The sequence below is a fragment of the Columba livia genome, unplaced genomic scaffold (genome assembly GCF_036013475.1).
Source record: "Columba livia isolate bColLiv1 breed racing homer unplaced genomic scaffold, bColLiv1.pat.W.v2 Scaffold_102, whole genome shotgun sequence".
NCBI lineage: Eukaryota > Metazoa > Chordata > Aves > Columbiformes > Columbidae > Columba > Columba livia.
The window spans coordinates 30,353-58,262 of NW_027043007.1; the positions used below are offsets into that span (position 1 = coordinate 30,353).

The 27,910-nt window shown below is 56.0% G+C and overlaps 1 long non-coding RNA gene across 1 annotated transcript in view; it reads right to left on the reverse strand.

The window, feature by feature from the left end:
* The window catches only part of LOC135577580 (uncharacterized), a 35,121-nt gene extending 7,570 nt beyond the window's left edge, over positions 1-27,551 (reverse strand). Inside the window, exon 1 of the long non-coding RNA XR_010469316.1 lies at positions 27,495-27,551. This is a non-coding gene — a long non-coding RNA (uncharacterized LOC135577580). The remainder of the gene's footprint in view (positions 1-27,494) is intronic.
* Between the last annotated feature and the right edge of the window lie 359 nt (positions 27,552-27,910).

A 27,910-nucleotide genomic window follows, 5' to 3' on the forward strand; every position in this document is an offset into this window, starting at 1 on the left:
GCACCCCCAGAAAACGTGCACTCCAAATCGTTCACCCCATATCCCACCCCTTTAAACCCTGCACTTCAAAACCCTGCACCCCCAAATCCTTCCCCCAAACACCCTGCACCCATTAATCCTGCACCCCCAAATCCTGCACCCCCAAGTGCTGAAACTTCAAACTCTGCACCCTCAGAGCCTTCCTTGCCCTACCCTGCACCCCCAAATCCTGCAACCCCCAAATCCTGCCCTACCCAACCCTTCACCCCAAACCCCTGCACCCACAGTCTTGCTGCCCCAAATCCTGCAATCCCAAACCCTGCACCCAGAATTCTGCCCCCCAAACCCTGATCCCTGAAACACTCCACCTCCAAACCCTGCACCCCCAAATCCTTCCCCAACACCCTGCACCCCCTAACCCTGAACCCCAAATCCCTCACCCAAAACCCCTGCACCCCCAAATCCCTGCACCCACATAGCATTCCTGCCCAAATCCTGCATCCTAAAATCCTGCACCCCAGATCCTGCACCCCAAAACCTTCACTGCAAACCCTGTACCTGAAACCCTTCACCTCGAAATTCTGTCCCCCAAAAACGTCACCCTTCAACCCTACACCTCATATCCCGCACCCCGAGATCCTGCCTCCAAAAGCCTACACCCCCAAACCCTGATACCCCAATCTGGCACCCCCAGATGCTGAACCCCAATCCCTGCACTCACAAACACTGCACCCTAGATTCTGCATCCCTATTAACCCTTCACCCCAAAACCCTGCAGCACAATATCCTGCAGCACCAAACCCTGCACCCCAAATCCTGCAACCCCAATTTGGGCCCTACCAAACTCTGCACCCCTAAAGCCTACAACCAAAATCTTGCACCCCCTAATGCTGCCCTCCCAAATCCTGAACCCCCAAACCCTGCATACCCAAATCCTTCCATCCTAAACCCTGCACCCCAGATTCTGCCCCTCCCAGCTTGCAGTCTGCCCCCCAAACCGTGCACTCCCAATCCCTGAACGCCCAAGTCCTCCACCCCCATGTCCTTAACGCCCAAAATGTGCACCCCAGATCCTCACCACCCAACCCTGCACCCCCTAATCTTCCACCCTCTAATAATGCACCCCTAAACCTCACACCCTGAAACCTGCACCCCCAGACCCTGCACCCCCAAACGCAGCACCCCCAGGTCCTGAACACCCAAACCCTGCACCCCCAAAGAATTCACTCCCAAACCTTGCACCTCCAAGTCCTGCACCTCAAAGTCGTGGAAACCCAGGCCCTTCAACCTCATCCCTGCAACACCAAATCCTGTACCCCAAAACCCAGCACCCCAGAATCCTGCACCCCAAATCCTGCCCTACCAAACCTTTCACTGCAAATCCCTGCAACCCAAGGTTGTCCTACCTTCAACACTGAACCCCCAAATCCTACACCCCCAGATCCTTGCCTCCCAAAACTCTGCACCCCCAAACCCTGCACCTCAAATCTCTCCCCCAAATCCTTCCCCCACCACCCTGCATCCTCAAATCCTTCAACCCCAAAACCCAAAACTCTACACCTCCAAATCCTGAACCCTGAAACCCTGCACCCCCAAATCCTTTGCTCCAGTGCTCTGCACCCCACACTCTGCAACCTTCAATTTCCCCCCCCAAAACCCAGCACTTCAAAACCCTGCCCCCCCAAATTCTTTCCCCAAACCCTGCAGCCTTTATTCCTGCACCCCCAGTTCCTGAAATCATGTAACCTGCACCCCAAACCCCTGCACCCCAAACCTTGAAGCTGCAGATTCTTCCCTCCCATACCCTGCAGCCCCAAATCTGAACCCCCAAATCCTGAACTCCAGGATCTTGCACTCCCAGGTCCTGTACCCCCAAATCAGACCCCCAAAACCCTGCACCCCCAACCCTGCACCCCCAAATCCTGCACCTCTAATCCTTCACTCCATTAACGCTGCAAGCCCAAAACATGCACCACCATATCTTGCAACCCCAAAACCTCCCCTGTCCAAACCCTGCACTTCAAAATGCTGTACCCCGAATCCTTCTCCCCAACACCCTGCACCCCCAAATCCTGACCCCAAAACCCTGCACCCCCAAATCCTGCACCCCATGGCCCTGCACTCTCAAATCGTGCACGCCCAAAACATGTGCACCCTAAACCATGCACCCCCAAATACTGACTCTCCAGATCCTGCACCCCCAAAACCTGCAACTTCAAAAGCTGCGCCCCAGATCCTGCCTCCTACAACCCCAAATCCTGCCTCCTACAACCCCAAATCCTGCACCCCCAAACGCTGCACCCCCAGGTCCTGAACACCCAAAACTTGCACTCAAAAGTCCGCGCCACAAAATCCTGCCCCCCCAGTTCCTAAACACATGACACCCGCACCCCCAAAGCCTCACCCTAAAGCCCTGCACCCCCAAATCCGGCCCTACCAAGCCCTCCACCCCAAACCCCTGCACCCCAAGATCCTCCTACCCTAAACCCCAACACCCTGCACCCATAAATCCTGTACCACCAGATCCTGCACCCAACACCCTGCACCCCAGAACTCTGCACCTCCAGATCCTAAACTCTTAAACACTGTTCCCCATATCCTCCCCCCCAAAATTGCACCCCCAACTCTGCACCCCCAGAACCCTGCACCCCAAATCCTCCCCCCCTCAAATGAATGCACCCCCAAAACCTGAACCCCCAGATCCTGCTGCCCCATACCCAGCACCCCCAAACTCTGCACCCGGAAATCCTGCACTCTCATAACCCTGCACCTCAAATAATTCCCTCGACCCTGCACCCCAAAACCTGTAACCCCAAACACTGCACCGCAAATCCCAACTAACCCTGCCCCGCCAAACACTGCCCCCCAAAATCCTCCACTCCAAAACCCTGCACCCCGAAACCGTGCACCTCCAGATCCTTCCCTCAAACCCTGCACCCCCAGTTCCTGAACATGGAAAACCTGCCCACCCTGCACCCCAAAACCTTACACCCCAAATCACTTTCTTTCATATCCCACACCCCAAACTTGTACACCCCAAGATCCTTCACGCCAAAACCCTGCCCCCTAAATTTGTACCCCACACCCTGCCCCCCAGACCCTACACTCCAAAACCTGCAGTCCCAAACCCTGCACCCGAAAACTCTACACCCCCAAATCCTTCACCCCAAAATCCTGCCATACAAAGCCCTTCACCCAAAGCCCTGCACCCTCAGATCCTGCACCCCAAATCCTGAAACCCAAATCCTGCACCCCAGATCCTGCACGCCAAAACCTTCACTGCAAACCCTTCACCCCAAACGCTTCACCTTGTAACTCTGTCCCCCAAACCCTTCACCCCCCAGCCCTACACCCCTAAATCCCGCACCCCCAGATCCTGTCCCCAAAACCCTACACCCCAGACCCTGCACCCCAAATTCTGTACTGCAAAATCCTGTACCCCCAGATCTTAAACCAACAGATCCTTCCCCCAACATCCTGCACCCCCAAACCTTCACCCCCAAATCCTCCACCCCAAAACCCTGCACCCCAAAACCCTTTACCCTAAAAGCTGCATCAGCAAATCCTTCCCCCCAACACCCTGCACCCCCAGTTCCTGCCCCACCAAACCCTGCACCCCCTAACCCTGAACCCAAAATCCCTCACCCAAAACCCCTGCACCCCTCAATTCTTCAGTCCTAAATTCTGCACCCTCAAAACGTGCACCCTTAAATTCTGCACCCCAAATCCTGCACCCCAAATCCTTCCCCAACGCCCTGCTGCCCCAAACCCTGTACCCCCTAAACCTGAACCCCAAATCCCTCACCCAAAATCCATGCACCCCCAAACCCTGTACCCCAAAATCCTGCCTTACCCAACCCTGCACCCCAAACCCTTCACCTCAAAATTCTGTCCCCCTAACCCTTCACCCCCCAACCCTACACCCCTAAATCCCACACCCCCAGATCCTGCCGCTCAAACCCTGAAACCCCAAATCATGCAGCCCCCGATTCTTCTCTCACAAACCCTGCACCCCAAAACTGTGCACCCCCAAAATCCTGTCCCCCAAAACAATGCGCCCCAAACCTTGAACCCGCAAACCCTGTACGCCCAGGTCCTGAACACCTGAACCCTGCACCCCCAAATCCTTTAACCCCCAAACCCAGCAACCCCAAATCTTGTATCCCCAGATCCTTCCCCAAACACCCTGCACCCCCAAACCCTACACCCCAAATCCTTCACCAACACCTTGCACCCCCAAAGCCTGCACCCCCTAACTCTGAACCCCCAATCCCTCACTCAAAAACCCTGCACCCCCCAAACCCTGCACCCCCAGATCCTTCCCCACAACACCCTGCACCCATAAATCCTGCACCCCCAGATCCTGCAACCAACACCCTGCCCCCCAAAACCCTGAACCTCCAAACTCAGCCCTACCAAACCTTCACCCTAATTCCTGCACCCTAAAATCCTTCTCCCCAACCCCCAACCCTGCACACCCAAATCCTGCACCCCAAAATACTGCACCCCAAACCCTGCAGGCCAACCCCGGCACCCCAGAGCCCTTCAATGCAAAATCCTGCACCCCCAGTTCTGAACACACAAAACCTGTCCCCCCCAAACCCTGCACCCCAAACCTTGCACCCCCAAATCATTTTCCTTCAAATCCCACACCCAAAACTCGTACACCCCAAGATCCTGCACCCCAAAACCCTGCCCCCTAAACTTTGTACCCCCAAACCCTACCCCCCAAACGCTACACCCCAAAACCTATAGTCCCAAACCCTGCACGCCAAAATCCTGCCCTACCCAACACCTTTACCCCAAACCCCTGTACCCCAAGACCCTGAACCCTCAAACACTTCATCTTGAAAATCTGTCCCCCAAACCATTCACCCCCCAAGCCTGCACCCCTAAATCCTGCACCCCCAGATCCTGCCCCCAAAACCCTACACCCCACTACCCAGTACCCCAACACTCTTCATCCCTAAACCCTCTACCCTCAAATCCTCCACCCTGAAGCCCTACACCCCAAAACCCTTTACCCTAAAACCTGCACCAGCAAATCCTTCCCCCCAACACCCTGCACCCCCAATTCCTGTCCCACCAAACCCTGCAACCCCAAATCCTGCCCTGCCCAACCCTTCACCCCAAATCCCTTCACCTCAAGATCGTGCTGCCCTAAACCCTGCACCCCCAAATCCCAAGTAAGCCTGCAGCACAAAAACCCTGAACCCCCAAGCTCAGCCCTACCAAACCTTCACCCTAAAATCCTGAATCCCATAACCCTGCACCCCCAGACCCCTTCACTCCCAAATCCTGCACCCCAAACCCTATCCCACAAAACTCTCCACCCCCAAATCCTGCCCTCCCAAGCCCTCCACCCCAAACCCCTGCACCCCAAGATCCTGCTGCCCTAAGCCCTGCAGCCCCATATCATCCTTCCCTAAACCCTGCACTCCAAAACACTGCACCCCAAAACCCTGCACCCCTAAATCCTGCTCCTCCAAACCCTTCCCCCCCAAATTTTAACCCCCCAAGACCTGCACCCGCAAGCTCTTCACCCTAAAACCCCACACCCCCAGATCCTGCACACCCAAATCTTGCTCCCCCAAATCCTTCCCCCAAACACCCTGCACCCATTAAGCCTGTACCCCCAAATCCTGCACCCCCAAGTGCTGAAACTTCAAACTCTGCACCCTCAGAGCCTTCCTTGTGCCACCCTGCAACCCCAAATCCTTGCACACCCAAATCCCCCAAGTCCTGAACCCCTGAACCCTGCACCCTTCAAACCCTGCACCCCAAAGCCCTGCACCCCCAAACCCTGCACCCCCAAATAACAATGCACCCCCCAACTCTGCACCCCCAGATCCTGCTGCCCCAAACCCTGGAGCCCCACACTCTGCACCCCAGAACTATGCACCCCCCAAATCACAGAATCACAGAATCGACTGGGTTGGAAAAGACCTCAGAGATAATCCAGTCCAACCCTTGGTCCAACTCCAGCCCATTGACTAGATCAGGGCACTAAGTGCCATGTCCAATCTCAGTTTACAAACCCCCAGGGCCGGTGAGTCCAGCACCTCCCTGGGCAGCCATTCCAATGCCTGACCACTCTCTGCACCCAAAGATCCTACTGCCGTAAACCCTGGACCCCCAAATTCCTTCCTTCCTTCCTTCCTTCCGTCCTTCCTTCCTTCCTTCGCAAAACCTGCACCCCAAATCCTGCCCTACCCAACCCTTCACCCCAAACCCCTGCACCCACAGTCCTGCTACCCAAAATCCTGCAATCCCAAACCCTGCACCCAAAATTCTGCCCCCGAACCCTGATCCCTGAATCACTCCACCTCCAAACCCTGCACCCCCAAATCCTTCCCCAACACCCTGCACCCCAAACCCTGCACCCCCTAACCCTGAACCCCAAATCCCTCACCCAAAAACCCTGCACCCCTCAAACCCTGCACCCCTAACCCTGAACCTCCTAACCCTGTACCCCAGAACCCTGCACCCCAAGATCCTGCACCCCCAGATCCTGCACCCCCAGTTTCTTCCCTCACACACCCTGCACCCCCAAACGCTGCACCCCAGAACCCTGCACCCCCAAACCCTGTACCCCAGAACCCTGCACCCCAAGATCCTGCACCCCCAGATCCTGCACCCCCAGTTTCTTCCCTCACACACCCTGCACCCCCAAACGCTGCACCCCAGAACCCTCAAACCCCAAATCCTGCCCCTTAGACCCTGCACCCCAAAATCCTGCATCCCCAGTTCATGAACACATGAAACCTGCACCCCCAAATCCTCACCCTAATCCTGCACCCCCAGATCCTCTCTTCCCAAACCCTGCACCCCCAAATCCTGCACCCTAGATTCTGCATCCCTATTAACCCTTCACCCCAAAACCCTGCAGCACAATATCCTGCAGCACCAAACCCTGCACCCCAAATCCTGCACCCCCAATTTCGGCCCTACCAAACTCTGCACCCCTAAAGCCTACAACCAAAATCTTGCACCCCCTAATGCTGCCCTCCCAAATCCTGAACCCCCAAACCCTGCATACCCAAATCCTTCCATCCTAAACCCTGCACCCCAAACCCTGCCCCCAAACTCTGCACCCCCAAATCCTGTCCCCCAACAATGCATCCCCAAACCCTGCACCCCAAATCCTGCCCCTCCCACCTTGCACTCTACCCCCCCAAACCGTGCACTCCCAATCCCTGAACGCCCAAGTCCTCCACCCCCACGTCCTTAACGCCCAAAATGTGCACCCCAGATCCTCACCACCCCAAATCCTACCCCCCACAAGTTCCACCCTAAAAACCTGCACCCCCATATTCTGTCCTACCCAACACTTCACCCCAAGATCCTGCTGCTCTACACTCTGCACCCCCAAATCATCCCTCCCAACCCTGCCCCCCAAACCCTGTCCCCCTAAAGCCTGACCCCTAAACCCTGCTCCCCAAAACCCTGCTACCCCAAACCTTGTACCCCCAGATCTTTCCCCAACACCCTGCAATCCCAAACTCTGCACCCCCAATTCTGCCTCCCCAAACCCTGCACCCCCAAAACCTGGCACCACTACACCTTGCACCCCAAACCCCTGCTCCCCTAATCCTCCCCCCCAAAACTCTGCACCCCAAAACCCTTCCCCCCACAAGTTGCACCCTACAACCCTGCACCCCCAAAACCTGTACCCACGGATCCTGCACCCCCAAAACCTGTACCCTGAGATAATGCTCCCCCAAACCCAGCACCCTGAAATCCCTCACCCCAAATCCCTGCACCCCCAAATCCTGCAATTCCAGGTCCTGAACACCTGAACCCTGCACCCCCAACCCCTCACCCCAAAACCCTGCACCCCCAAATCCTGCCTCTAAACCCTGAACAACAAGGTTCTGCACCCCAAACCCTGCTCCCCCATATCCTGCAGCCCAGATCCTGCACCCCAGAACCCTCCACCCCCAAATTCTGATCCCTACTCCCTGCACCCCCAGATCCTTCCCTCTAAAAACCTGTACCCCCATAACCCTGCACCCTTCAACCCTGCATCCCCAAACCCTTCCCCACCAAACCCTACACCCCCAATTCCTCCATCCCCATGTCATGAACCAGCAAACCCTGCTCCCCACAACTCTGCACCCCCTGCCCTGCCCTTCTATATTCTGCACCCCAATACCCTGCACCCCCAAACGCGGCACCCCTAGGTACTGAACAACAAGGTTCTGCACCCCCTAACCCTGCACCCCCATATTCTGATCCCTGCACCCTCCACCCCCAGATCCTTCCCTCCTAAAACCTGTACCCCTATAACCCTGCACCCTAAAACCCTGCACCCCAAAACCCTGCAACCCCAACTTCCGCAGCCCCAGTTCCTTAATGTGTGAAACCTGAACCTAAACCCCAACACCCTGCACCCATAAATCCTGTACCCCCAGATCTGCGCCAAACCCTGCCCCCCCAAACCCTGCCCCCCAACAGTGCACCCCCAAACCCCTTCACCCTAAACCTCTGCACCCAAAAATCCTTCTACCCTCAACCCTGCACCCCTAATTCATCCCCTACCACACCCGGCACCCCCAAACCCTGCCCCCCAGATCCTTTACCAACACCCTGCACCCCCGAACCCTGAACCCCAAATCCCTCACCCAAAACCCCTGCACCCAAAATCCTGCCCCACAAACCCTGCAACCCCAAATTCTGACCCAAATCAAGGCACTTACAAACCCTGCACCCGCAGGTCCTTCCCCCCCAAATCTGGCACCCCAAAATCCCTCACCCCAAATCCCTGCACTCTCAAATCTTGCTCCCCCAGAAAACGTGCACCCCAAATTGTTCACCCCATATCCTGCCCCTTTAAACCCTGCACTTCAAAGCCCTGCACCCCCAAATCTTGTCTCTGAACCCTGAACAGCAAGGTTCTGCACCCCAAATCCTGCACTCCCAAATCCTGCACCCCCAGATCCTCCCTTCCTTCCTTCCTTCCTTCCTTCCTTCCTTCCTTCCTTCCTTCCTTCCTTCCTTCCTTCAACCTGCACCCCAAATCCTGCCCTGCCCCGCCCTTCCACCTCCAAACCCTGCACCCCACAGTCTTGCTACCCCAAATCCTGTAATCCCAAACCCTGCACCCAAAATTCTGCCCCCCAAACCCTGATCCCTGAATCACTCCACCTCCAAACCCTGCACCCCCAAATCCTTCCCCAACACCCTGCACCCCAAACCCTGCACTCCCAACCCTGAACCCTAAATCCCTCACCCAAAACCCCTGCACCCCTCACACCCTGCACCCCAAGATCCTGCTGCCCTAAATCTTGAACACCCAAACCTTGCACCCTCCAATCTTGCACCCCCAAACCCTGTACCCCAAAAGCATTCATGACCAAATCCTGTACCCAAAATCCTGCACCCTCAAAATCCTTCTCCCCAACCTTGCACTGCAACGGCCCCCAAACCTTGTACCCCTAAAACCTGCATCCACAAACCTGGCACCTCCCAACTCTGCACCTCAAATCCTCCTTCCCCAAAACCTGCACCCCAAAACCGTACAAGCCCAGATCTTGCACCCCTAAATCTCTGCACTCCATAACCCTGCATCTTCAAATCCTGCACCCCTATATCCTGCCCCCCAAACCCCTGCATCTCCAAACCCTTGACTCCCAAATCCTGTAACCCTGTGCCAGGCACCCCCAACTCTTCCCCACCAAACCCTGCACCCCCAATTCCTCCATCCCCACGTCCTGAACCCCCAAACCCTGCTCCCCACAACTCTGCACCCCCAAACCCTGAATTCCCAAGCCCTGCACCCCAAACTTAGCTGTGCAAACTGTGCCCCCACTGAACCCTAACCCTAACCCTGGCTCTCCGAACCCTGCACCCCAAAACCTGCACCACTAAACCTTGCACCCCAAAACCTGCTCCCCCTACTCCTCCACCCCCACATCCAGAGTCTCCAAAAGCAGCGACCCCAAATTCCTGCATCCCCAATCCCTGCACCCCCAAATCATTTTCCTTCAAATCCTACATGGAAACTTGTATACCCCAAACGCTGCACCCCCAAATCCTGCCCATCTAGATCCTGCACCCCAATACCCTGCACCCCCAGGTTCTGAACCTCCAAATCCAGTTCCCCCAAACCCTGCCCTACCAAACCCTTCAACCCAAACCCTGCCCCCCCCCGATCCTTCTCTCCCAAATCCTGCACCCCCAATTGTGCTGTTCCAACTGTGTACCCCAAAGTCCTGACCCTTCCAAACCTGCACCCCCAAATCATGTCTGACCCAACCCTTCACCCCAACCCCCTTCACCTCAAGATCCTGCTCCCCAAAACCCTGCTACCCCAAACCTTGTACCCCCAGATCCTTCCCTCAACATCCTGCAGTCCCAAACCCTGTACCCCCAGTTTTGCCTCCCCAAACCCTGCACCCCCAATACACTGCACTGCTGCACCTTGCACCCCAAAACCCTGCTCCCCTAATCCTCCCCCCCCAAAACTCTGCACCCCAAAACCCTATACCCCAAAACCCATCCCCCCGCAAGTTCCACCCTAGAACCCTGCACCCACAAAACCTGTACGCCCAGATCCTTCTCCCCAAACCTGGCACCCCCAACCCTTCACCCCAAGCTCTGCACCCCCAAATGTGTCCGTAACAAACCCTTCTGCCCTGCACCCCAAGATCCTTCTACCCTAAACCCCAACAGCCTGCAACCCCAAATCCTGCACCCCCAGATCATGCACCCAACACCCTGCACCCCAAATCCTCCCCAAAAAACAATGCACCCCACAACTCTGCAACCCCAGATCCTGCTGCCCCAAACCCTGCAGCCCCACACTCTGCACCCCAGAACCCTGCACCCCCCAATCCTTCATGTCAAAAACTGGCACCCCAGAATCGTGAACCACCAAATCTTGCTCCCCCAAATCCTGCCTCCCGAGGTCCCGAACACACGAACCCTGCACCCCCAAATCCTGCAACCTGAATCCCTCCCCCCGAAATCATGCACCCCAATCCCTGCACCCCACAACCCTACACTCCCCATTTCTGTCCCTCCAAATCCTGCCACTCTAAACCCTGCACCCACAAATCCTGCGCCATACATCCCCCCAGATCCTGCACCCCAAAACTCTGCACCCCAGACCTCCACCCCCTAATCCTGCAGCCTTAAACCCTGCACCCCAGAACCTTGCACCCCCAAATCCTTGCTCCTCCAATCCTACCAACCAAAAGTGGGTTCCTCTAAATCCTGCACCGCAATGTCCTGCCCCTCCAAAACCCTACACCCCCTAAACACTGCACCCCAAATCTGCACCCCCAAACCCTGCACTCCCAAATCCTTCATCCCAAGGCCGTCACCCCTCAGATCCTGCACCCCTGAAATCCTGTTCCCTAAGACCCTGCACCCCAGGTCCTGAAACCCAAACCCCTGCACCCCAAAATACTGCACCCCAAACCCTGCAGGCCAACCCTGGCACCCCAGAGCCCTTCAGCGCCAAATCCTGCACCCCCAGTTCTGAACACGTAAAACCTGCCCCCCCCAAGCCCTGCACCCCAAAACCTTGCACTCCAAATCATTTTCCTTCAAATCCCACACCCAAAACTCGTACACCCCAAGATCCTGCACCCCAAAACCCTGCCCCCTAAACTTTGTACCCCCACACCCTGCCCCCCAAGCCCTACACCCCAAAACCTGCAGTCCCAAATACTGCACCCCAAAGCCCTGCACCCCAAATCCTGCCCTACCCAACCCTTCACCCCAAACCCCTGCACCCCACAGTCTTGCTACCCCAAATCCTGCAATCCCAAACCCTGCACCCAAAATTCTGCCCCCCAAACCCTTATCCCTGAATCACTCCACCTCCAATCCCTGTACCCCCAAATCCTTCCCCAACACCCTGCACCCCAAACCCTGCACCCCCTAACCCTGAACCCCAAATCCCTCACCTAAAAACCCTGCACCCCTCAAACCCTGCACCCCCAGATCCTGCTCCTTTAAATCTTGCACACCCAAACCTTGCACCCTGAAATTGCAGCCCCCAATTCTTCTCTCACAAACTCTGCACCCCCAAATCTTTTCCCCCAAAACAATGCGCCCCAAACCTTGAACGTGCAAACCCTGCACACCCAGGTCCTGAACAGCTGAAACCTGCACCCCCAAAGCCTCACCCTAAAGCCCTGCACCCCCAAATCCTGCCCTACCAAGCCCTTCACCCAAACACCCTGCACCCCCAGATCCTGCACCCCTAAACCCTGAAACACAAATCCTGCACCCCCAGATCCTGCCCCCCAAATCCTGCACTTCAAAACACTGCACCCCCAAATCCTTCAACCCCGTTTCCTGAAACCCCAAATCCTGCTGCCTCAGATCCTTCCCTCCCAAACTCTGCACCTCCAAAACCTGCACCCCAAGATCCAGATACTGTAAACACTGAACCCTCAAATCCTGCACCCCAAATGCAGCCCCCCCAATCCTGCCTCCCCACACGCCATACTCAAACCCTGCACCCCAAAAACCCTGCACCCCCAAATCCTGCACCCCAAAATCCTGCCCTACCAAGCTCTTCACCCAAACCCTCACACCCCCATATCCTGCGGCCCCAAACCCTGCACCCCCACACCCTGCACCCCCAAATCCTGCACCCCCAGACCCTTCCTTTCCTTCTTTCCTTCTTTCCTTCCTTCCCAAATCCTGCCCCCCCAAATCCTGCCCTACCATACTCTTCACCCCAAGCCCCTGCACCCCAAAGTCCTGTTACCCTCAACCCTGAAACCCCAAATCCTGCCCCCCAGATCCTGCAGCCCCATAGTGAGCACCCCAAAATCAAGTCCCCCCAAAACCTGTGCTGAAAACACTGCAGCCCCAGATCCTGCACCCTCAGATCCTCCTGCCAAAAACCTTGCACCCCAAACCCTGAACTCCCAACGTCTGCACACAAAGCCCTGCACCCTCAAATCCTGCACCCCTAACCCTGAACACACGAACCCTGCACCCCCAAAGAATTCACTCCCAAACCTTGCACCCCAAATCCTGCACCTCAAAGTCCTGGAAACCCAGGCCCTTCAACCCCATCCCTGCAACACCAAATCCTGTACCCCAAAACCCAGCACCCCAGAATCCTGCACCCCAAATCCTGCCCTACCAAACCTTTCACTGCAAACCCCTGCACCCCAAGACTGTGCCACCCTCAACACTGAACCCCCAAATCCTACACCCCCAGATCCTTGCCTCCCAAAACTCGGCACCCCCAAGTGCTGCACCTCAAATCTCTCACCCCCAAATGCTTCCCCCAAACCCTGCCCCCTCAAATCCTTCACCCCCAAACCCTGCACCCTTAATTCCTTCACCCCCAGTTCCTGAACTCATGAAACCTGCACCCGCAAACCCTGCACCCCCAAACCCTCCACTCTTAGACCTGACTTCTAAACCCTGTACCCCCAAACGGCGCACCCCCAAATCCTGAAGCCCCAGATCCTTCCATACCCTGCAGACCCAAATATTGAACCCCCAAATCCTGAACTCCAGGATCTTGCACCCCCAGACCTTGTACCCCCAAATCAGGCCCCCAAAACCCTGCAGCCCCAAGCCTGCACCCCCAAATCCTGCACCTCTAATCCTCCACCCCCTTAGCACTGCACCCCCAAAACCCTGCACCCCCAAATCTTGCAACCCCAAAACCTCCCCTGTCCAAACCCTGCACTTCAAAATGCTGCACCCTGAATCCTTCTCCCCAACACCCTGCACCCCCAAATCCTGACCCCAAAACCCTGCACCCCCAAATCCTGCACCCCATGGCCCTGCACTCTCAAATCATGCACGCCCAAAACATGTGCACCCTAAACCGTGCACCCCCAAATCCTGACTCTCCAGATCCTGCACCCCCAAAACCTGCAACTTCAAAAGCTGTGCCCCAGATCCTGCCTCCTACAACCCCAAATCCTGCACCCCAATAGCCTACACCCCCAGAACACTGCACCCCCAAACCCTGCACCCCCAGATCCTGCACATTAACACCCTGCACACCCAAAGGCTTCAGCTCCTGCCTCCCCAAACCCTGCCCTCCCTAACCCTGCACCCCAAAATCCTAAACCCCTTAACCCGGCACCCCCAAATCCTGCAGACCCATGTCCCCAACCTCCCCAAAAACTCAGCACCCCAAACCCTGTCTCCCCAAAACCTACATCCCCAAATCCTGCAGCCCCAGGTTCTGAACACCCAAAATCTGCACCCCCAAATCCCTTAACTCCCAAAACCTGCAGCCCCAATTCTGCCTTTCCCAGACCTGCACCCACAAACCCTGCACCACGAAATTTTGCACCCCCAAGCCCCTGTACCACAAATAATGCCCCCCACAACTTTCACCCTAAAAACCTGTGCCCCCAAATCCTGTCCTACCCAACCCTTCACCCAACCCCCTTCACCCCAAGATCCTGCTGCCCTAAACCCTACACCCCCAAACCCTGAACCCCCAAATCCTGCACCCCATTTCTGCACCACAAAATCCTGCACCCCCAGATCTTGAACCAACAGATCCTTCCCCCAACACCCTGCACCCCCAAACCCTCTACTCCCAAATGCTCCACCCTGAAACCCTGCACCCCAGAACCCTTTACCCTAAAACCTGCACCAGCAAATCCTTCCCCCAACACCCTGCACCCCCAAATCCTGCTCCTCTTAATCCTGCACACCCTAATGCTGCACCCTAAATTCTGCTACCTTAAACCCTGAACCCCCAAATCCTGCACCCCCAGATCCTTCCTTCCCAAACTCTGCACCAAATCCTGCACCACAGGATCCTGGACCCCAAAGCCCTGAACCCCCAAAGCCTACACTCCCAAACCTGCACCCCCAAATCCTGCCCCTCCAACCCTGCACCTCCCAACCCTACACCCAGACCCTGCAGCCCTAAACTCTTCCAGACCAAGTCCTGGACCCTAAATTCTTCACCCCCAAGTCATGTACCTCTAAAACCTCCACCCTTAAACACAGCACCCCCAGATCTTGCTCCCCCAAACCCTGCACCCCAAGATCCTGCTTCCCTAAACCCTGATCCCCCTAATCCCCCATTCCCTAACACTGGACCCCCACATCCTCCACCCCCAAATCTTGTCCCCCCAAACCCTGCAGTTCAAAACCCGGCATCCCCAAACCTGCACGTTGAAAACCCACAACCCCAAAAGCTGCACCCCCAGATTCTGGCCCCAGCCCTGCACCCCCAAATCCTTCCGCTTGAAAATTTTTCCCCAAATCCTGCACCCCCAGTTCCTAAAGATGAAAAATTTGCACCCCCAAACCCACACCCCAAAGTCCTGCACCCCTAAACTCTACTCCCCCAAGCCTGCACCCCCAAATTCTGCACCCCAGATCCTGAATCCCAAACCCTTCACCCCCAAATTCTGCTTCCCTGAATCTCGCACTCCCAGCTCCTGCACCCCCAATCCCTGCCCCCCCAATCCATGCACCCCTAAATCCTGCACACTAGGATTGTCATTCCCAAACCCCCAGTTCCTGAACACGCAAACCCTGCACCCCAAATCCTGCCCTACCAAACTCTTCACCCCAAATCCCTGCATCCCAAAACCCTGCACCCCCAAGTCCTGCCACCCCAAAACCCTGCACCCCCAAGTCCTGCCACCCCAAATCCTTCACTGGAAAACTCACACCCCAAAACCCTGGACCACCTGCCCCCCCAAACACTGCACCTCCGAATTCCTCCCCTCAACACCCTGCACCCCCAGATCCTGACCCTGAAGCCCTGCACCCCCAAGCCCTGCACCCTAAAATCATGCTCCCCAAACCCTGCACCCCCAGATCGTGCCCTACCAAACTCTTCACTCCAAATCCCTGCACCCCAGGATCCTGCTGCCCTAACCCCTGAACCCCCATGTCCTGCATGACGAAACCCTGCACCCCAAGATCCTTCCCTCCCAGACTCTGCATCCCCAGGTCCTGCACCCCCAAATCCTCCAACCCGATGTCCCGAACCCTCAAACCCTGCAGACCCAAAATCTGCACCCCCAGATCTTGAACCAACAGATCCTTCCCCCAACACCCTGCACCCCCAAACCCTCTATCCCCCAAATCCTCCACCCTGAAACCCTGCACCCCAAAACCCTTTACCCTAAAACCTGCACCAGCAAATCCTTCCCCCAACAGCCTGCGCCCCCAATTCCTGCCCCACCAAACCCTGCAACCCCAAATCCTGCCCCACCCAACCCTTCACCCCAAACCGCTGCACCCCACAGCCTTGCTACCCCAAATCCTGCACCCCAAACCCTGCACCCCCTAACCCTGAAACCCAAATCCCTCACCCAAAAACCCTGCACCCCTCAAACCCTGCACCCCAAGATCCTGCTCCCCTAAATCTTAACACCCAAGCCTTGCACCGTCAAATCCTGCACCCCCAACACCCTGAACCCCAAAAGCATTCATGCCCAAATCCTGCACCCTAAAATCCTCCTCCCCCAAACCCTGAAACCCAAATCCTGCACCCCCAACACCCTGCACTCTCAAATCATGCACCCCCAAAAATGTGAACCCCGAAACCATGCACCCCCAAACTATTCAACCCAAACATTGCACCCCCAAATCCTGACTCTCCAGATCCTTCCCGCAACACCCTGTACCCCCAAACCCTTCACACCCCCCTTGCCTCCCAGAACCCTTTGTCCCCAAACCTTGCACCCCAAGATCCTGCTACCCTAAACCCTGCACCCCCATGTAATTCTTCCCTAAACACTGCACCCCAAAACACTGCACCCCAAACCTGGCACCCCAGAACCCTGCAATGCCAAATCCTGCCCCCTTAAACTGCACACCCCCAAATTCTGCACCCTAAAGTCCTGCACCCCAAGATCCTGCACCCCAAACCACACCCTACCAAAACGTTATATCCCAAACCCCTGCACCCAAGAACCCTACACCTCCAACCCTGCACCCCCAAATCTTGCACCCCAAAAACCCAGCACCCCAAAGCATTCCCTTCCAAATCCTGCACCCCAAATCATGCAATCCCAAAACCTGCATCCTAAACTCTACCACCAAACCCTGCACCCCCAAACCCTGCACCCCAAATCCTGCACACCAACATCATACACCCTGAAACACTAAAACCTGAAATCCTACCCCCCCACACCCTGCACCCCAAATCCTTCGTCCAGAACACTGCACCCCTAAACCCTGCACCCTATATCCCTGCAGCCCCAAACCTTGTCTAACCTCCCCCTCCCAAAACCTGCATCCCCAGATCCTTCCCCCAAATGAATGCATCCCCAAAACCTGAACCCCCAGATCCTGCTGCCCCATACCCAGCACCCCCAAACTCCGCCCTTGGAAATCCTGCACTCTCATAACCTTGCATCTCAAGTAATTCCCTCCACCCTGCACCCCCAAAACCTGTACCCCCAAACGCTGCCCCCCCAGATCCTGTCCCCAAACTCTGCACTTCCAGATCCTGCCCCCCTAAACCCTTAAAGCCCAAATATTGCACCCCTAGGTCCTTCCTCAACACCCTCTACCCCCAAATTCCCCACCTGAAAGCCTGCACCCCCAGATCCTGCACCCCAAAATCTCTCCACTGTCAAATCCTGCACCCCAAATCCTGTCCTCCCACACAATGAACCCTAAATTACTGCAGCCCCAGGTCCTGAACACCCGAAGCCTGCACCCCGAAATCCTGCACCACCAAGTCCTGCACCCTAAAGCCCTGCACCGAACATCCTGCCCCCCAACTCTGCACTTCCAAAACCTGCACGTCAAAACCTTGCACCCCAAATCCTGACCCGCAGATAATGCCCCCAAAACCCTGCATCCCCAGTTCTTCACCCCTAAACTCTGCACCCTCAAAACGTGCACCCTTAAATTCTGCACCCAAAATCCTTCCTCCCAAGCCATGAACCCCCAAAACCTGTAATACCAAACTCTTCAACCCTGAATCCTGCACCCCAAAACCATGCACCCCCAAACCCCTGCACCCTAAAATACTGCACTCCAAACCCTGCAGGCTAACCCCGGCGCCCCAAAGCCCTGCACCCCAAAATCCTGCATCCCCAGTTCCTGAACACGCAAAACCTGCCCCCCAAACCCTGCACCCCAAACCTTGCAGCCCAAATCATTTTCCTTCAAATCCCACACCCAAAACTCGTACACCCCAAGATCCTGCACCCCAAAACCCCGTCCCCTAAACTTTGTACCCCCACACTCTGCCCCCCCAATGCTTACATCCCCAAACCCTGCACCCCAAAATCCTGCCCTACCCAACCCTTCAGCCCAAACCCTTCACCCCAAGACCCTGCACCTGAAACCCTTCACCTCGAAATTCTGTCCCCCAAAGCCTTCACCCCCCAACCCTACACCCCTAAATCCCGCACCCCCAGATCCTGCCGCCCATACCTTGCACCGTTAGACCCTGCACCCCAAACTCCTGCACCTCCAAACTTTGCACCCCATAACCCGACACTCCAAACCCTTGCACTCTCAAACCCTGAACCCCCAAATCCTGCAGCCTCAGTTCCTAAACACGTGAGTCCTGCACCCCCAGACCCTCACCCCTGCACCCACAGTCTTGCTGCCCCAAATCCTGCAATCCCAAACCCTGCACCCAAAATTCTGCCTCCCCAAAGCCTGCACCCTAAAAACCCTGCACCACTACACCTTGCACCCTGAAACCCTGCTCCCCAAATCCTCCCCCCCAAAACTCTGCGCCCCAAACCCCTGTACCCCAAAGCCCTGCCCCCTACAAGTTCCAACCTAAAACCCTGCACCCCCAAAACCTTTACCCCCAGATCCTGCCCCCCCAAACCTGGCACCCTGAAATCCCTCACCCCAAATCCCTGCACCCCCAAATCCTGCCTCTAAACCCTGAAGAACAAGGTTCTGCTCCCCAAACACTGTTCCCCCATATCCTGCACCCCAGAACCCTGCACCCCAGAACCCTGCACCCCGAAATTGTGATCCCTACACCCTGCACCCCCAGATCCTTCCCTCCCAAAACCTGTACCCCCATAAGCCTGCATCCTTCAAACCCTGCACCCCAAAACCCTGCACCCCCAAAATTCTACAGCCCTGGGTCCTTAACGTGTAAAACCTGCACCCCCAAGTCCTGCACCCCAAAACCTTGCACCCGAAATCCTGTCCCCCCAGACCGTGTACCCCAAAATCAAGGCCCCTCAAACTTGCACTCAATAGTCTGCACCACAAAATCCTGCCCCCCCAGTTCCTAAAGACATGAAACCCGCACCCCCAAAGCCTCACCCTAAAGCCCTGCACCCCCAAATCCTGCCCTACCAAACCCTTCAGCCCTGCACCCCAAGATCCTGCAACCCTAAACCCTGCACCCCCATATCATCCTTCCCCAAGCCTTGCACCCCAGAACCCTGCACCCCCAAACCCCTTCACCCCAAAATCCTGCACGCCAAAGCCTGCACCCCCTAAACTTTCTACCCCCAAATCCTGCCCTACCAAGCCCTCCACCCTGAACCCCTGCACCCTAAGATCCTCCTACCCTAACCCCAACAGCCTGCACCCATAAATCCTGGAGCCCCAAATCCTGCACCTAACACCCTGCACCCCCTAACCCTGAACCCCAAATCCCTCACCCAAAACCCCTGCACCCCAAGATCCTACTGCCCTGCATCTTGAACACCCAAACATTGTACCCTGAAATCTTGCACCCCAAACCCTGTACGCCAAAAGCATTCATGCCCAAATCCTGCACCCCTCAAACCCTGCACCCCAAGATCCTGCTGCCCTACATCTTGAACACCCAAACCTTGCACCCTCCAATCTTGCACAACCAAACCTTGTACCCCCAGATCCTTCCCCCATCATCCTGCAGTCCCAAACCCTGCACCCCCAATTCTGCCTCCCCAAACCCTGTACCCCCAATACACTGCACGGCTGCACCTTGCACCCCAAAACCCTGCTCCCCTAATCCTCTCCCCCAAAACTCTGCACCCCAAAACCCTATACCCCAAAACCCTGCCCCCCTACAAGTTCCACCCTAAAACGCTGCACCCACAAAACCTGTATCCCCAGATCCTTCCCCCCCAAACCTGGCACCCCCAACCCCTCACCCCAAAGCCCTGCACCCCCAAATCTGGCCCTACCAAACCCTTCTGCCTTGCACCCCAAGATCCTTCTACCCTAAACCCCAACAGCTTGCAACCCCAAATCCTGCACCCCCAGATCCTGCACCCAACACCCTATACCCCAAATCCTCCCTCAAAAACAAATGCACCCCACAACTCTGCACCCCAGACCCTGCAGCCCCACACTCTGCACCCCAGAATCATGAACCACCAAATCTTGCACCCCCAAATCCTGCATCCCGAGGTCCCAAACACACGAACACCCCAAACCCTGTACCCCACAACCCTACACTCCCCATTTCTGTCCCTCCAAACCCTGCACCCGCAAATCCTGCACCATACATCCCCCCAGATCCTGCACCCCAAAACTCTGCACCCCAGACCTCCACCCCCTAATCCTGCAGCCTTAAACCCTGCACCCCAGAACCTTGCACCCCCAAATCCTTGCTCCTCAAATCCTACCAACCAAAAGTGGGTTCCTCTAAATCCTGCACCCCAATGTCCCGCCCCTCCAAAACCCTACACCCCCTAAACACTGCACCCCAAATCTGCACCCCCAAACCCTGCACTCCCAAATCCTTCATCCCCAAGGCCCCCAAGGCCGTCACCCCTCAAATCCTGCACCCCTGAAATCCTGTTCCCTAAGACCCTGCACCCCAGGTCCTGAAACCCAAACCCCTGCACCCCAAAATACTGCACCCCAAACCCTGCAGGACAACCCTGGCACCCCAGAGCCCTTCAGCGCCAAATCCTGCATCCCCAGTTCTGAACATGCAAAACCTGCCTCCCCCCAAGCCCTGCACCCCAAAACCTTGCACCCCAAATCATTTTCCTTCAAATCCCACACCCAAAACTCGTACACCCCAAGATCCTGCACCCCAAAACCCTGCCCTCTAAACTTTGTACCCCCAAACCCTACCCCCCAAACCCTACACCCCAAAACCTGCAGTCCCAAATACTGTACCCCAAAGCACTGCACCCCAAATCCTGCCCTACCCAACCCTTCACCCCAAATCCCTGCACCACACAGTCTTGCTACCTCAAATCCTGCAATCCCAAACCCTGCACCCAAAATTCTGCCCCCCAAACCCTGATCCCTGAATCACTCCACCTCCAAACCCTGCACCCCCAAATCCTTCCCCAACACCCTGCACCCCAAACCCTGAGCCCCAAATCCCTCACCTAAAAACCCTGCACCCCTCAAACCCTGCACCCCCAGATCCTGCTCCTTTAAATCTTGAACACCCAAACCTTGCACCCTCAAATCCTGCAACCCCGAAAACCTAAAACCCAAATCCTGCACCCCCAGATTCTGTGCCCAAAACCTTTACCTCGAAATTATGTCCCCCAAACCCTTCACCCCCCAACCCTACACCCCTAAATCCTGCACACCCAGATCCTGCCCCCAAAAGCCTTTAACCCTCAAACCCTGAACCTCCAAATCATGCAGCCCCCAATTCTTCTCTCACAAACTCTGCACCCCCAAATCTTTTCCCCCAAAACAATGCACCCCAAACCTTGAACGTGCAAACCCTGCACACCCAGGTCCTGAACAGCTGAACCCTGCACCCCCAAACCCTGCACCCCAAATCCTTCACCCCCAAATCCTGTCCTACCAAGCCCTTCACCCAAACACCCTGCACCCCAAGATCCTGCACCCCTAAACCCTGAAACACAAATCCTGCACCCCCAGATCCTGCCCCCCAAATCCTGCACTTCAAAACACTGCACCCCCAAATCCTTCAATCCCATTTCCTGAAGCCCCAAATCCTGCTGCCTCAGATCCTTCCCTCCCAAACTCTGCACCTCCAAAACCTGCACCCCAAGATCCAGATACTGTAAACACTGAACCCTCAAATCCTGCACCCCAAATGCAGCCCCCCAATCCTGCCTCCCCACACGCCATACTCAAACCCTGCACCCCAAAAACCCTGCACCCCCAAATCCTGCACCCCAAAATCCTGCCCTACCAAGCTCTTCACCCAAACCCTCACACCCCCAGATCCTGCACCCCTAAACCCTGCACCCCCAAACCCTGCACCCCCAGACCCTTCCTTTCCTTTTTTCCTTCTTTCCTTCTTTCTTTCCTTCCCAAATCCTGCCCCCCCAAATCCTGCCCTACCATACTCTTCACCCCAAGCCCCTGCACCCCAAATTCCTGTTACCTCAACCCTGAAACCCCAAATCCTGCTCCCCAGACCTGCAGCCCCAAAGTGAGCACCCCAAAATCAAGTCCCCCCAAAACCTGCGCTGAAAACACTGCAGCCCCAGATCCTGCACCCTCAGATCCTCCTGCCAAAAACCTTGCACCCCAAACCCTGAACTCCCAACCTCTGCACACAAAGCCCTGCACCCTCAAATCCTGCACCCCTAACCCTGAACACACGAACCCTGCACCCCCAAAGAATTCACTCCCAAACCTTGCACCCCAAATCCTGCACCTCAAAGTCCTGGAAACCCAGGCCCTTCAACCCCATCCCTGCAACACCAAATCCTGTACCCCAAAACCCAGCACCCCAGAATCCTGCACCCCAAATCCTGCCCTACCAAACCTTTCACTGCAAACCCCTGCACCCCAAGACTGTGCTACCCTCAACACTGAACCCCCAAATCCTACACCCCCAGATCCTTGCCTCCCAAAACTCGGCACCCCCAAGTGCTGCACCTCAAATCTCTCACCCCCAAATGCTTCCCCCAAACCCTGCACCCTCAAATCCTTCACCCCCAAACCCTGCACCCTTAATTCCTTCACCCCCAGTTCCTGAACTCATGAAACCTGCACCCGCAAACCCTGCACCCCCAAACCCTCCACTCTTAGACCTGACTTCTAAACCCTGTACACCCAAACGGCGCACCCCCAAATCCTGAAGCCCCAGATCCTACCCTCCCATACCCTGCAGACCCAAATATAGAACCCCCAAATCCTGATCCTACGGCCCTAAACCCTGAACTCCCAAATACTGCACCCCCAGACCATGTAGTCCCAATCAGGCCCCCCAAATCCCTGCCCCCCCATCCTTGCATCCCGAAACCTGCACCACGTAATCCTGCACCCCCTTAACACTGCACCCTTAAAACCTGCACCACCAAATCTTGCACCCCCAAAACCTCCCCACTCCAAAACGTGCACCCCAAAATCCTGCCCTACCCAACCCTTCACCCCAAACCCCTTCACGCCAAGACCATGCACCCTCAAACCCTTCGCCTCAAAATTCTGCACCCCAAACCCTTCACCCCCAAACCCTACACCCCTAAATCCCACACCCCCAGATCCTGCCCCCCAAACCCTGAACCCCCAAATCTTGCACCCCAATTCTGCACCACAAAATCCTGCACCCCCAGATCTTGAACCAACAGATCCTTCCCCCAACACCCTGCACCCCCAAATCCTCTACCCCCAAATGCTCCACCCCAAACCCTGCACCCCAGAACCCTTTACCCTAAAACCTGCACCAGCAAATCCTTCCCCCAACAGCCTGCGCCCCCAAATCCTGCTCCTCTTAATCCTGCACACCCTAATGCTGCACCCTAAATCCTGCTACCTTAAACCCTGAACCCCCAAATCCTGCACCCCCAGATCCTTCCTTCCCAAACTCTGCACCAAATCCTGCACCCCCAAATCCTGCCCCTCCAACCCTGCACCTCCCAACCCTACACCCAGACCCTGCAGCCCCAAACTCTTCCAGACCAAGTCCTGGACCCTAAATTCTTCACCCCAAAGTCATGTACCTCTAAAACCTCCACCCTTAAACACAGCACCCCCAGATCTTGCTCCCCCAAACCCTGCACCCCAAGATCCTGCTTCCCTAAACCCTGATCCCCCTAATCCCCCATTCCCTAACACTGGACCCCCAACATCCTCCACCCCCAAATCTTGTCCCCCCAAACCCTGCAGTTCAAAACCCGGCATCCCCAAACCTGCACGTTGAAAACCCACAACCCCAAAAGCTGCACCCCCAGATTCTGGCCCCAGCCCTGCACCCCCAAATCCTTCCGCTTGAAAATTTTTCCCCAAATCCTGCACCCCCAGTTCCTAAAGATGAAAAATTTGCACCCCCAAACCCTCACCCCAAAGCCAAGCACCCCAAATCCTGCACCCCAGTACCCCAGACCACCAATTCTTGCACCTCCAAATCCTGTCCCCTTCAAGCCCCTCTACCCCCAAATCCTGCACCCAAACCCTGCACCCCAAACACTGCACCCCAAACCCTGTACCCCCAAATCCTGCACCCAAACCCTGCACCCCAAACACTGCACCCCAAAGCCCGTACCCCCAAATCCTGCACCAAAACCCTGTACCCCCAAATCCTTGACACCCACGTCCTGAATCTCCAAAAGCAGCAACTCCAAACCTTGCACCCCCAGTCCCTGCACCCCCAAATCATTTGCCTTCGAATCCCAAACCCAAAGCTCGTACACCCCAAGATCTTGCACCCCAAATCCTGCACCCCAAACCCTGCACCCCCAAACTCCTTCACCCCCAAATCCTGCACCCCAAACGCTACTCCCCTAAATTTTCCACCCCCAAACCCTGCCCTACCAAGCCCTCCACGCCAAACCCCTGCACCCCAAGATCCTGCTGCCCTAAACCCTGCACCCCCATATCATCCTTCCCTATACCCTACACCCCAAAACACTGCACTCCAAAACACTGCACCCCAAAACCTGGCACCCCAGAACCCTGCACCCCTAAATCCTAAACCCCCAAATCCTGTCCCCAAACCCTGCACCCACAAATCCTTCACCTCGAAATCCTGTCCCCCAAAGCCTTCACCCCCCAACCCTAAACCCCTAAATCCCGCACACCCAGATCCTTCCCCAGAATCTCTGCCCCCCCAAACACTGCATCCCCATATCCTGCACCCCAAGATCCTGCTACACTAAACCCTGAACCCCCTGTACACCCCCAATTCTTCTCTCACAAACCATGCACCCCAAAACTCTGTACCCCCGAATCCTGTTCTCCAAAAGAATGTGCCCCAAGCCTTGAACGCGCAAACCCTGCACGCCCAGGTCCTGAACAGCTGAACCCTGCACCCCCAAGTGCTTCACCCCTAAACCCTACACCCCCAAATCCTTCCTTCCTTCCTTCCTTCCTTCCTTCCTTCCTTCCTTCCTTCCTTCCTTCCTTCCCAAAACCTGCACTCCAAATCCTGCCCTACCCAACCCTTCACCCCAAACCCCTGCACCCACAGTCTTGCTGCCCCAAATTCTGCAATCCCAAAAGCCTGCAGCCTAAAAACCCTGCACCACTACACCTTGCACCCCGAAACCCTGCTTCCCAAATCCTGAACCCCCAAAGCTCTGCACCCCAAAACTGTGTACTCCAAAGCCCTGTCCCCCACAAGTTCCACCCTAAAACCCTGCACCCCAAAACCCTGCACCCGCAAATTCTAGAGCCCCGGTTCCTTAACGTGTGAAACCTGCACCCCCAAGTCCTGCACCCCAAAACCTTGCACCCGAAATCCTGTCCCCCCAGACCGTGTACCCCAAAATCAAGGCCCCTCAAACTTGCACTCAATAGTCTGCACCACAAAATCCTGCCCCCCCAGTTCCTAAAGACATGAAACCCGCACCCCCAAAGCCTCACCCTAAAGCCCTGCACCCCCAAATCCTGCCCTACCAAACCCTTCAGCCCTGCACCCCCTGCACCCCAAGATCCTGCAACCATAAACCCCGCACCCCCATATCATCCTTCCCCAAGCCTTGCACCCCAGAACCCTGCACCCCCAAACCCCTTCACCCCCAAATCCTGCACGCCAAATCCTGCGTCCCCTAAACTTTCCAACCCCAAATCCTGCCCTACCAAGCCCTCCACCCTGAACCCCTGCACCCTAAGATCCTCCTACCCTAACCCCAACAGCCTGCACCCATAAATCCTGGAGCCCCAAATCCTGCACCCAACACCCTGCACCCCCTAAACCTGAACCCCAAATCCCTCACCCAAAACCCCTGCACCCCAAGATCCTACTGCCCTGCATCTTGGATACCCAAACCTTGCACCCTGAAATCTTGCACCCCAAACCCTGTACGCCAAAAGCATTCATGCCCAAATACTGCACCCCAAAACCCTGCACCCCCAAACCCTGCACCTCCAAACCCCTGCACCCCAAAATACTGCACCCCAAACGCTGCAGGCTAACCCCTGTAACCCAAAGCCCTGCACCCCAAAATACTGCACCCCCAGTTCCTGAACACGCAAAACCTGCCCCCCAAACCCTGCACCCCAAACCTTGCACCCCAAATCATTTTCCTTCAAATCCCACACCCAAAACTCGTACACCCCCAAACCCTACACCCCAAAACCTGCAGTCCAAAATCCTGCCCTACTGAACCCTTCAGCCCAAACCCTTCACCCCAACACCCTGCACCCTCAAACCCTTCACCTCAAAATTCTGTCCCCCAAACCATTCACCTCCCAACCCTACACCCCTAAATCCCGCATGCCCAGATCCTGCCCCCAAAACCCTACACCCCAACACCCTGCACCCCCAAACCCTGCACCCCCAGATCTTGAACCAACAGATCCTTCCCCCAACACCCTGCACCCCCAAACCCTCTATCCTCCAAATGCTCCACCCTGAAACCCTGCACCCCAAAAACCTTTACCCTAAAACCTGCACCAGCAAATCCTTCCCCCAACAGCCTGCACCCCAATTCCTGCCCCACCAAACCCTGCACCCCCAACCCTGCACCTCCGTTCCTGCTCTCCACAACCCTGCACCCCAAAAGCATTCATGCCCAAACCCTGCACCCCAAAACCCTGCACCCCCAACTACTGCAGCCCCAGTTCCTTAACATGTGAAATCTGCACGCTCAAGTCTTGCACCCCAAACCATGTACCCCAAAATCAAGGCCCCTCAAATTTGCGCTCAAAAATCTGCAACCCCAGTTCCTTCCCTCCTTCCTTCCTTCCTTCCTTCCTTCCTTCCTTCCTTCCTTCCTTCCTTCCCAAAACCTGCACCCCAAATCCTGCCCTACCCAACCCTTCACCCCAAACCCCTGCACCCACAGTCTTGCTGCCCCAAATCCTGCAATCCCAAACCCTGCACCCAAAATTGTGGCTCCCAAACTCTGACCCCTGAATCACTCCACCTCCAAACCCTGCACCCCCAAATCCTTCCCCAACACCCTGCACCCCAAACCCTGAGCCCCAAATCCCTCACCCAAAACCCCTGCACCCCTCAAACCCTGCATCCCAAGATCCTGCTCCCCTAAATCTTAAGACCCAAACCCTGCACCGTCAAATCCTGCACCCCCAACACCCTGAACCCCGAAAGCATTCATGCCCAAATCCTGCACCCTAAAATCCTGCCCCCCAAATCCTGCACCCCAACACCCTGCACTCTCAAATCATGCACCCCAAAAATGTGTACCCCGAAACCATGCACCCCCAAACTATTCAACCCAAACATTGCATCCCCAAATGCAGAGAGAAATCCCATCAGAGTTCCAGACCCGAGCGGACGGAGGAAGAAATGCAGCCGACTCAATATGAGTGATAAAGCATACTTCAACTTTATTGCCCGAGATAGCGTGCATTTATACCAAATACCATAATTATGCATACTTGTCTCTATCTAATAGGCTAAGCACATTTACTTACTCCACCTACTTGGGTTTAGCTAGCTATGCGCATCCCACATTCTTCTGACTCTTATCTCTTCAAAAATATCCTGACCCTGCCTTAGTTAGTACTTTTCCGTTCCCCCCTTTCCCACGGCCTAATAGACAAGCTAACTAAGGCCTACTTATGTCAACTAAAATGGGCTCTGCTCGTACAGTTGCTTGGTGGACTCATGTCTGTGCTCCTTGAGCCAATCCCCGACATCTCCCCCCTTTTCTTTTATTAATGAGCAGAGCCTGCCCAAGTG